The sequence below is a fragment of the Asparagus officinalis genome, chromosome 2 (assembly GCF_001876935.1).
Source record: "Asparagus officinalis chromosome 2, Aspof.V1, whole genome shotgun sequence".
Classification (NCBI taxonomy): Eukaryota; Viridiplantae; Streptophyta; class Magnoliopsida; order Asparagales; family Asparagaceae; genus Asparagus; species Asparagus officinalis.
Window position 1 is genome coordinate 72,699,535 of NC_033795.1, and position 10,448 is coordinate 72,709,982.

At 43.6% G+C, this 10,448-nt stretch overlaps 1 long non-coding RNA gene across 1 annotated transcript; it reads right to left on the bottom strand.

Annotated features, from left to right (window-relative positions):
• LOC109829614 lies at positions 3,326-5,413 on the bottom strand. The gene is made up of 2 exons (XR_002244093.1): positions 5,225-5,413; positions 3,326-3,813 (listed from the first exon to the last, which is right to left on the bottom strand). It is a non-coding gene; the product is annotated as an uncharacterized LOC109829614 (long non-coding RNA).

Genomic DNA, 10,448 nt, shown 5'->3' on the forward strand with positions numbered 1-10,448 from the left:
TCCAAAACAGGATATAGATGAGGACAAAAAGATGAAGGATCTCGAGAGCAAAATTGATGCCCTGATGTCTGCTCAAGAGGTAAAGAAGACCGGCATTCCGTGTCCTTACCCGAAAGAGTGGGATTCGATCCCGTATCCGGCGAAATTCAACCTGATCAACTTCACGCCGTTCGACGGGAAGGGTTCCCCCACTCAGCACGTGATCTATTTCAAATCTCATTTGGGAGTGATCTTTGGCAACGAGCCTCTGATGGTCCGGTCATTTGTTGGCACCCTTCGCGGGCCCGTCTTCGATTGGTACCGCCGCCTAAAGCCTGGAAGCATCAACAGCTGGGAGGACCTGGAAAGCATGTTCCTCGCTCATTTCTTCGATGATGACGCCGAAGTGTCGATCAGGACACTCTTCGATGAGAAACAAAAAGATGGAGAGTCGGTGGATAGCTTCATTAAACGCTTTCGCAATCAGGCAATGAACCGTAAGGATTCCGTCACGGAGGAATTTGTCTTGCAAACCTGTCATAATAACTTGTCCGTTAACATCTTGGACGTTATGGGAGGAGAGCCGCTCAATACCTGGAGAGAGTTGAAGGTGCGCGGAGAACAGGCCGAACATGGGAGTAGAGCCACTCAATACCTGGAGAGAGTTGAAGGCGCGCGGAGAGCAGGCCGAACGATTCCTTAGAAGGAGGAAGGTTGAAAGATGCCAACCGATGACTAATCCTCTGAATCCGGGTCTCGTTTCCCATAATGAAGGGAGGGCGCCTACAACAGTTGTTGACGTTAATCAGACGTCGCAACAGCAGTCCCGAAGACAGCAGAATAGTTCGGATCCGAGGCTCCAAAAAGAGTACTCATTCAAGGACGAAGACGTTCTAGCCATCTTCGAGACCCTTCTTGAAAGCAACAAGATCAAGCTACCGCCCATCACGAATCAGGAGGAAGCTGACAATACTGCGGATCCGAAGTACTGCGCGTACCACAGGAGGATCCTTCATCCCACCAAGGCTTGCTTTACTTTAAAGAATAGCATCCAAACCTTGGTTGAAGCCGGCGTCATAACGCTAGGATAAGCCAAATAAGAACGGCAATACTCCGAAGAGTATACGAGTATAAACTGCTTCTCAATACTCCGAAGAGTATACAAGTATAAACTGCTTCTCAATACTCTGAAGAGTATACGAGTATAAACTGCTTCTCAACACTCCGAAGAGTATACGAGTATAAACTGCTTCTCAATACTCCGAAGAGTATACGAGTATAAACTGCTTCTCAATACTCCGAAGAGTATACGAGTATAAACTGCTTCTCAACACTCCGACAAGTATAAGAGTATAAACTGCTTCTTACTCCTCCAATCGGTATATGAGGTTAAACTGCTCCCTGATACTCCAATAGGTATATGAGTCTAAACTGTTTCCTACCGTTGATGGGAAGTTCCTGGAGAATGTTACGCTAATATTCTTAAGGATAACCCGGACATGTAACGGAGTACAAAGTCAGACCCAGTTCCAAGAAAGAAGCTGGGGGTGGATGATTCATGTAATGGGAAGTTCCCAGAAGAACGCTATATGTAATTTTCTTAGGGATAACCCGATAATTACGAACAAAGTGATAAACACTAAACCCCCACTATGATTTGTACTCCCACTCTCACTGTCTACCTGGTCAAACCTTCCTATAGTTAGGACCACAACCAAAGTCCCCTCTCGATTCCTTCCATGAACGAGAGGTCCACTTTCAAATTGAACGATCAAGCCTGTAAAAGGTAAGATCATCTCAAACCTCCCACTTTCACTGCTTCCTTGGTCAAACCTATAAAAGTTAGGGCCACAACCAGATTCTCCTCTCGATTCCTTTCATGAACGAGAGGTCCACTTTCAATTGAGCAATCAAACCTATAAAAGTTAGGATTGTCTCCAACTTTACTTAGTCAAACCTGCAGATAGTTAGGACTAAGATTGAGTTATCCTTTTCGATAAACGAAAGACTTCCATCTTTTCCTTTTTCCACCAAACCTATAAAAGTTAGGGTCGAAATTAGGCTTTCTCCTCAATAAATGAGGGACTCTTTTTGGATCGAATGACCAATCCTATAAAAGTTAGGGTCGTTTGAATCTTTCCGATTCTCGGAGTGGAGATCCCACTCTTAGTTTCATCATTTCGGATTCTGAGGGTGGAGATCCCACCTTGAGTTTCCTTTCCAACTGGAGATAGAATATAAAATTCTTCCTCTTCAGTGCCGGGAGATAGAATATAAAACAACTTCTAATCCGTGCACTTTGTGCACGGGGAATTTTATCTCAACTCCTAAATAGAGATAAGCCTACGCCTAACTCGCGTTGCCGGTTTAGTCTTTCACCGATTGAAAAAGACACCAGAATCCAGTCTGGGGCATTTTATCCCGAAGCCTAAGTAGGGATAAGTCAACGCTTAACCCGCGTTGCTGGGTGGTTCGTTCCCGTAAAAATGACCGAGTCTACGTATTCAGCATCGTAGCAACAAAAATCCATGCCTTTTATGCATGGGGAATTTTATCCCGAATCCTGAGCAGGGATAAGTCAACGCCTAACACGCGTTGCCGGTTTAGTCTTTCACCGAATGAAAAAGATACCAGAATATAAGTCTGGGGACTTTTATCCCGAATCCTAAGTAGGGATGAGTCAGCGTCTAACACACGTTGCCGGGTGCTATATTCCCGTAAGAAATGGCGAAGTCTATGTATTCAAAGTCATAGCACCAAGTCTAAGTGAATTAATTCTCTTAGCGCAACGTTACATGTGAAACGGGTTTTAATAATTCACATGCTAGCCCGATTCAAACGGTAATCGGTAAAGGCACATCAAATCCGTTGAAGGCTGGGGGTTTGCCAAAAATCTTAAGTCTACGTCTAACACACGTCGCCGGTTTAGTCTTTCACCGATTGAAAAAGACACCAGGGTCTAAGCCTGGGGAATTTACCCCGAAGCCTAAGGAGGGGTAAGTCAACGCCTAAATATCGTAGCACTAAGAGCGTTAACTCTCTTAGCACAACAAAGTCAACGCCTAATACACGTTGCCGGGTAGTCTATTCCCGTGAGAAAGACGAAGTCTACGTATTCAATATCGTAGCACTAAAAGAGTTAACTCTTTTAGCATAACGTTACATGCGGAACGGACTTAAACAATCCGCATGCTAGCCCGACTCAAACGGTAGTCGGTAAAGGCTCATCAAACCCGTTGAAGGCTGGGGGTTTGCCAAAAATCCCACAAGTATTATGGTTGATTATTCCATACGTAGTGGTTGATTATTCCATACGGAGTAAGACATCATAATAAATGAGACATAATGAATGAAAAAAAGACATATTTTCTATTAATAAAATTGAGTTTGCAGGTACAAGAGTTACAATCAATCTACATGAAGTTTGTGACTACAGGCTTGCTGTTCAAGTTTAGTCAATTCCTCTGTATAAGTTCGCTCAAGCTCACACTGCAATGCAACCTTGAAGGATTCCTCGGTGAGGGATAATGTTTTCGCAGCCTCTTGTTGGATCTTGGCTAACTTCTTTTTCGAGAGCTCCAATTTTCCGGATATCACAACTCGTGAATGCTCCAAGTCACCCTTCGCCATCCCCAAGATAGCCAAGGCCTCCATTTGATCCACCCGACTTTGTTGCGTTTGAATCTCAAGTCCAGCCGAAGCCCGAGTGTCGTGCCATGCTTGTAGACGAGATTCCATCCAAATGGCTGTGTACGTTGAGCTACCAGCAGTCTTCAACTCTTGTAACCGTCAGAATTCGCGCTCCAGCCGGTCCAAAGCGTCGACATAGCTAATCTGCAATAAAGATCAACAACTCAGTCAAATCAAGAATCGACATACATAAATCGAAAGACTAAAAGGGAAATTGTGAATCTTTAAATGAAATTCTATAAAATGGAATTTTCCAATTAAAGGTCTAATTAAACCTATACGACATTCTCCGTTCAATTTAAAGGAAGATCAAATATATAAGCCAAGCAAATCAAGCGCCTCTTGCATAGTTCACATGTGCAATTGGGCATGAAAATCCAAGGGAAAATCAAGTTAAGTGTCGCGGAGTCAAATATAAGGCCTCGATCATATCAAAATGTGGATTCACAAGTTCAACCATATGCAAGGGTTCAATCACATGTACAAATTCAAGGCATATAAAGCTCTCGGCTATATACAAGTTTGAATTCAATGTTTGAGTTCAAGGCATATGCAAGAATTCAATCGTGCAAAGATCCGGCCATATATAAGAGTGAATTCATAGCATACAAGAAATTTTCGACCACATACGAGTTCGGATCCAAGTCATGCACAAATTCAATTATATACAAGAATTCAGTTATATATGAATTCAACAAATACAAAAGCTCGGCCATATTCAAGTTCGAGTTCAAGCCAAAGTTCCGCCTCAACGATGCATGAATTCAAGAATAGAGCTCAACAAAATTTTCGGTCATATACAAGCTGTCAGTAAACATCAGCCATGAAGAAGAATTTGGTCACGAATGAATTCAGATCCACAACCTAGAGTCAAGCTCAAACAATTCTCAACAAACCGAATATCTTCGACTGTACCCAAAACAGAACATGCAAGTCTAGTTCTTAAACCGAAGGTTCATATCATGTCCAAAGTCGAAGTTAAACAAGACAGAGCCTCGGTCATGACCAAATTCAAGCTTTCAGCTTCGAAGCATCCCGTATACAAGTGTTCAGACAACAAGCTGAGAAGAATTTTAGCCATGCCTACATGCAAAGTTATGAGTCAGATTAATAACTCCCGAATCAAATGCGGAAATTTCAGCCATGATTCAAAACACAAGATCAGACAGTTCAATGAAAGAGTTCAGTTCGAATTTCAGTCAATACTTGAGTGCAAGTTCAAGTCATCATTCAAAAGTTCAACCAAATTTCGGCCAACACAAATCAACAAAAATTTCGGCCATGAACAGTCCAAGAATTTGGCCATGAACAAACCCAATCCAAATTTTTGGTTTTCTCCTAAAATTAAAAATATTGGACTGTAATTATCAAGCCACGAACACAATCAAGCTCAAAAATCGGTCATCATTCAAAGCTCAAGTTTAAGTTTCGGTTTTCCCCAAAATTCAAGAACTAGGGCTTCGATTTTTAGGTCAAAATTCAAAAAAAATCAGCCATGAATCAAGCATCCAAATATGAAGAATGGATAAATTGAAGCAAAAAGGGAGGAACTCACCTGGAACTCAAGAGGGGGATGAACTGTGTGCAAACCCGAATTACCAATGTCCGGTTTTCGAACCCTAGCCGGCCTTCCTCGTAGATTTGAGGGAGTTGAGGGGTTTTGAAGAAGGAGAAAATGAAATATTTAAAGAGCTTGGGGAGTTTTAGCCTTGTTCGAATTCTTGAAGCAGAGGAGTTCTTGGAAAGACCGGGATTTAAAGAGCTTGGGGAGTTTTAGCCTTGTTCGAATTCTTGAAGCAGAGGAGTTCTTGGAAAGACCGGAGCTTGAAGAAGAAACCGAAATGTTGAGAGAAGAAAAGAGTTGGAATCGAAACTGAGGAAGAAGGAAGAAAGAAATAGGGTTTTTACCCCCTTCTCCCAAATTCCGACCCGCGTGCTCGCGGGTCGGATCATTCCGACCCGCGATCACGCGGGTCAGACCAGGTTTAATGCCCGTTTCGCCGTATTTTCGTCCGTTTTCGTCCATTTTTGAAATTTTCGAAGGTTAACCTCATCTCCCGGACAATTTCACGGCATTTTTGTTCATATTTGGAATGTTCAGAGTTCGACTTCATTTCCCGGATAATTGAGCGGCATTTTCAGTCAGATTTGAAGTTTTCGGAGTTCAATTCCGCCTCCCAAATAATTGCGAGATATTTTTGTTTATTTTCAAAATATTCGGGACCCAATTTTATATTTTGGGTGATTTCACTATACTTTCGCCTTTTATCAGAATATTCGATATCCGAACTCCAACGGGTACATGAGTCTAAACTGTTTCCCATTTTGACAGGAAGTTCCTAGAGAATATTACAGATAATAATTCTTAAGGATAACCTGGCAACCTCCAACGGGTACATGAGTCTAAACTGTTTCCCATTTTGACAGGAAGTTCCTAGAGAATATTACAGATAATAATTCTTAAGGATAACCTGGCAACCTCCGGCGGGTACATGAGGTTAAACTGATTCCCGAAACTCTCAGGAGTACATGAGTATAAACTGGTTCTCCTCAGGTTAACGCAAAACCCTAAGGTCAACGCCGGTCAACGTGTAGCCTTAGGTCAACGTCGGTCAACGCGCTGCGATGAAAGTCAACGCCGATCAATTCGAAACCCTAAGGTCAACGTCGGTCAACGCGTAGCCCTAGGTCAACGCCTGTCAACGCGTTGCAATTGATCCAAAAGTCATCTCAATGACATATCAACAAAAAAAATCCACTCACCAGTTCCGGTTCAAAGCTTCAATAACGGTCAGACGATACACGCAGTACCGAGAAAATCTTAGCTATTCGACAAAATACAGAATACGCTAAAATATGGAGAAGTCAAGAATCAAAACCATCTGTAGGTCCTTTAACACTGACTGAAGGTGGGGATCCATCATATCCAAAGCGTTTCAGACTCCTCTATAAAAGAATGAGGCTGAAACACTTTAGAGGGGGTATCTGTAGGCGTCTAAAATTGTCTACGAGAGCCCACACGAAATCCGAAGCAATGAATGGGCGAGTCAAAGAGATTCACCTAATCAGCTCGCGCACGTCGCTCGGCGCACTCACGCCATTCAGCCCGTGCGCGCCGGTCAACGTGCGTACGTCAAATCAACTCGTGTGCGCTGGTCAACGAGCACACATCAACAAACTCGTGCGCCGATCAACGTACGCACGTCAATCACCTCGTGCGCGCCAGTCAACGCGCACACGTCAACCAATTCGTGCGCGCCGATCAAACGCGCACACGACAAACCGCCTCGTGCGCGCCGGTCAACGCGCGCACGTCAATCAGCACGCGCTCATCGATCAGCACGCGTACATTAACCAACGCGCGTTCAACGATTGGTCTCGCGACGGAGCATACAAATCAACAAATCTATCGAATACGCGACAAGAACAAATCCCGGAAGAAAGAAACCAAAAAAGGGGAAAAAGTCGGCGAACCCGCGCTAAGCGCAGGACGGAATGATCCGACCCGCGCAAGCGCGGGACGGATCAATCCGACCCGCGCAAGCGCGGGTCGGATTATTCCGACCCACGCGAGCGCGGGTCAGATCGTTCTGCTGCGCAGTCTAAAGTCCCAAAACACGTTTTGACAGTTTTAAATTGGTTTTTTGCAGGGTTTATCGGTTCCAGGGGTTCTTAACTGACTTGAGATCATCCCTAAACGTTGTTAGGCTGCTGTTGACTGAAGATAGAGCCAAATCCCTTGTTCTTATCCAAATAACCGCATTTTGAGGCCTATAAATATGAGCCAAAGGCCTCCATTTTCTGGATCTGGAATTTTATCAAGAGGACGAGGTGCTGCTGGATTGGAGAGTGAAGGAGCATGAAATTTCAGCGAAGGACAGCGAGATCCCGGCGAACTTCAGCACAAAGGAGAAGCCGTTCGAAGGATCTGAAGCCCGTACGTCCGTTCCTTGAGATTAGGCTTGGTCTTAATCTCGAGAAGAGCCCTGATTTCGCTTTGTCGATTTTAGGACTTCAAGCAAATACCCCCTTGGTGAGGTAGAAGCTCTGCCCAATTTTCTGCAACCGGATCTGATTCGCGGTCGTCCACAGATTAACCCCGGCACCGGCAAAGAACCCACGCAAGCAAGATCTGATAAACGGATCTTGTGTTTATTTTCAAGAAAGTTGTAATCTTTTGTTCTTTTGTTATTTGAATTCATTTGTAACGCTTAAAGTTTAATGAAATCAATGACTAAGGTGACTTTCGACGGAAATAAAAGGTACTTCAAACTCTGATAGTCTGTGAAAAGATTGAATTGAACTCTATATAAGTAGTGTCTTCACGCCTTCAGCGCAAATACTACTACTACTAAATCCAAATCATGAGTGTGGAAGTTCTGCTCACGCACCCTCAACTACCGTGAGATATATGCTACTACCCTCTGAGTCTGCACCAAAACACCTCCCAAAACTGCTAATGACGCATCCGTGTACACAACAAATATCCTGTCACTACTCGAAATAGTAAGAACTGGCGCCGTAGTCAACTTAGCCTTCAAGGTATCAAAAGCCTTCTAGCACTCCATGCTCCAAGTAAATTGTACACCCTTCTACGTAAGGTGTGTAAGTGGCATCAAAATCTTCGAAAAGTCCTGAATGAACTTCCTATAACAACTGACCAACCCTAAAAAGCTACGAATTTCAGTAACCATCTTTGGTGGTTCCTAATCAAGCACTGCTAAAACCTTAGCTGGGTCCACTACTTGCCCTCACTTCTGACAACCTGGCCAAGAAACCTGACCTCAGAAATCCAAAACTCACACTTGCTGAACTTAGCATATAGTTGATGTTCATGCAAGGTCGGCAAAGCCAAACGTAGATGCTGCTCGTGCTCCCACTCCGATCTCGAATAGATAAGAATATCATTGATAAACAAAATCACCAACTGATCCAAATATGGATGGAAAATCTGGTTCATCAAATCTATGAATACCGCGGTTGTATTTGTCAACCCAAATGGCATGACCAAAAACTCAAAGGACCCATTTCGAGTCATGAATACCGCGGTTGTATTTGTCAACCCAAATGGCATGACCAAAAACTCAAAGGACCCATTTCGAGTCTTCTCCGGCAAATAAAACACTAACATAATAATTCATTTGTGTAAATCTATAGCTACCTCATCTCAATAGGTGTCATATGATAGGGTGCTCGGGATATCAGTATTGTGCTCTGCTGCAACTCGATACAGGACTCAACCTCTCTCACCAGAGGTAACCTAGATATGTCCTAAAAGACATCCTGATAAACAGAGACAATTTCTAGTCTCGTACAAATCAGCACTCCGATACCTCAGCATCACCTCCTCGACATATGCTAAGAATGACTCCACATTCTGGTTATCCTATGAGGTTGTTACTAACTACACAATCCCAACGAATGCTCACAAGCTGACTATTTTAGTAAAACAGTTGATATTAACATGGTATGATGATAGACAATCTATACCGAAAACAATGTCAAAATCCGATGTCCGCGACACGATTAGATCTAAGAGAAAACTCAGACTCATCTAGTTCGATGACACATCTCCTACAAATACTCTCTAATAGGATATCTCTCCTAGAGGAGTAGAGACTGATAACGGAACACCTAAAGAACGTGCTTGTAAAACCCCGAAAATTTCTACAATAAATATATGTGAATTATTAATAGTAAATATTTTCCTTGTGATGAATAATCATATATATACACATATATATGTCATATGAATGTAATTATCTATGTTTGAGAACCCAACAAGTGATTTTAAATGAGAGAAATCGAGTGTTATGGCCAGCATGTGAAATGCCCAGCAGTAGGCATTTTTGTGCTCCGCGGTCGACCGACGCGGTCGACCGCACAGCGGTCAGAGAGCTTTCAGGTTTTGTTTTCTTTGCAGTTTTGTTTCGGGTCTTCTGGGTTTTGGGTCGGGTTAGGGAGTTAGTATTTATACCAACTCAAGCCAGGAGAGCCTCTTTTCACCTCAGGCTCAAAACCCTAGCCCCTATCTCTCAAATCTCAAACCCTAGCTGGATTTAGTGATTAGGAGGAGATCTGGAGGATTTTTCAGCGGGATGTTGGATAGGCAGCGTAGCGATTCAACCTCCTGCAGATATAGGGCTTTCGTCAACACCTAAGGATTTCAGTTTATGAAAGTTCACCAACGTTTTGTCTAATGAAGATCTAGATCTGAGTTTTCTTAAACAAGAGTTTAACCATGTTTTACTGTCATTTAAAACACTTCCAATTTGCTTTTCATGTATTTTGAAATATTGGGAATATGGATTTCATGCTTGAGACTAGCTATATTTTCCCAGAACTTTAGAACTCTTGTTATTGTAGAAATTTTGTAAATTTTATTTCAGGTTTCGAGCTGACAGAAACCCAGATTTGGGTTTCTGTCCGCTCGGCGGTCGACCGGTGCGGTCGACCGCTGGGCTCGTTTTGGAGCTGCGGTCGACCGCAAAGCCTCATCGGTCGACCGCGACGCTCGGTCGGTCGACCGCGACGCTCGGTCGGTCGACCGCGACGCTCGGTCGGTCGACCGCGACGCTCGGTCGGTCGACCGCGACGCTCGGTCGATCGACCGCGAGGTCGCAACGGTCGACCGGCAGATGCGTATCAGTGTGCGGTCGACCGGTGCGGTCGACCGCTGATCTCTCTGTTGAAATTTCCAGTTTTTTGTTTAATTGAGTATTATACTCATGTTCGAGGGTTTGTCTAGATTATTTGACCTGGGTGATTAGTCCCACTAT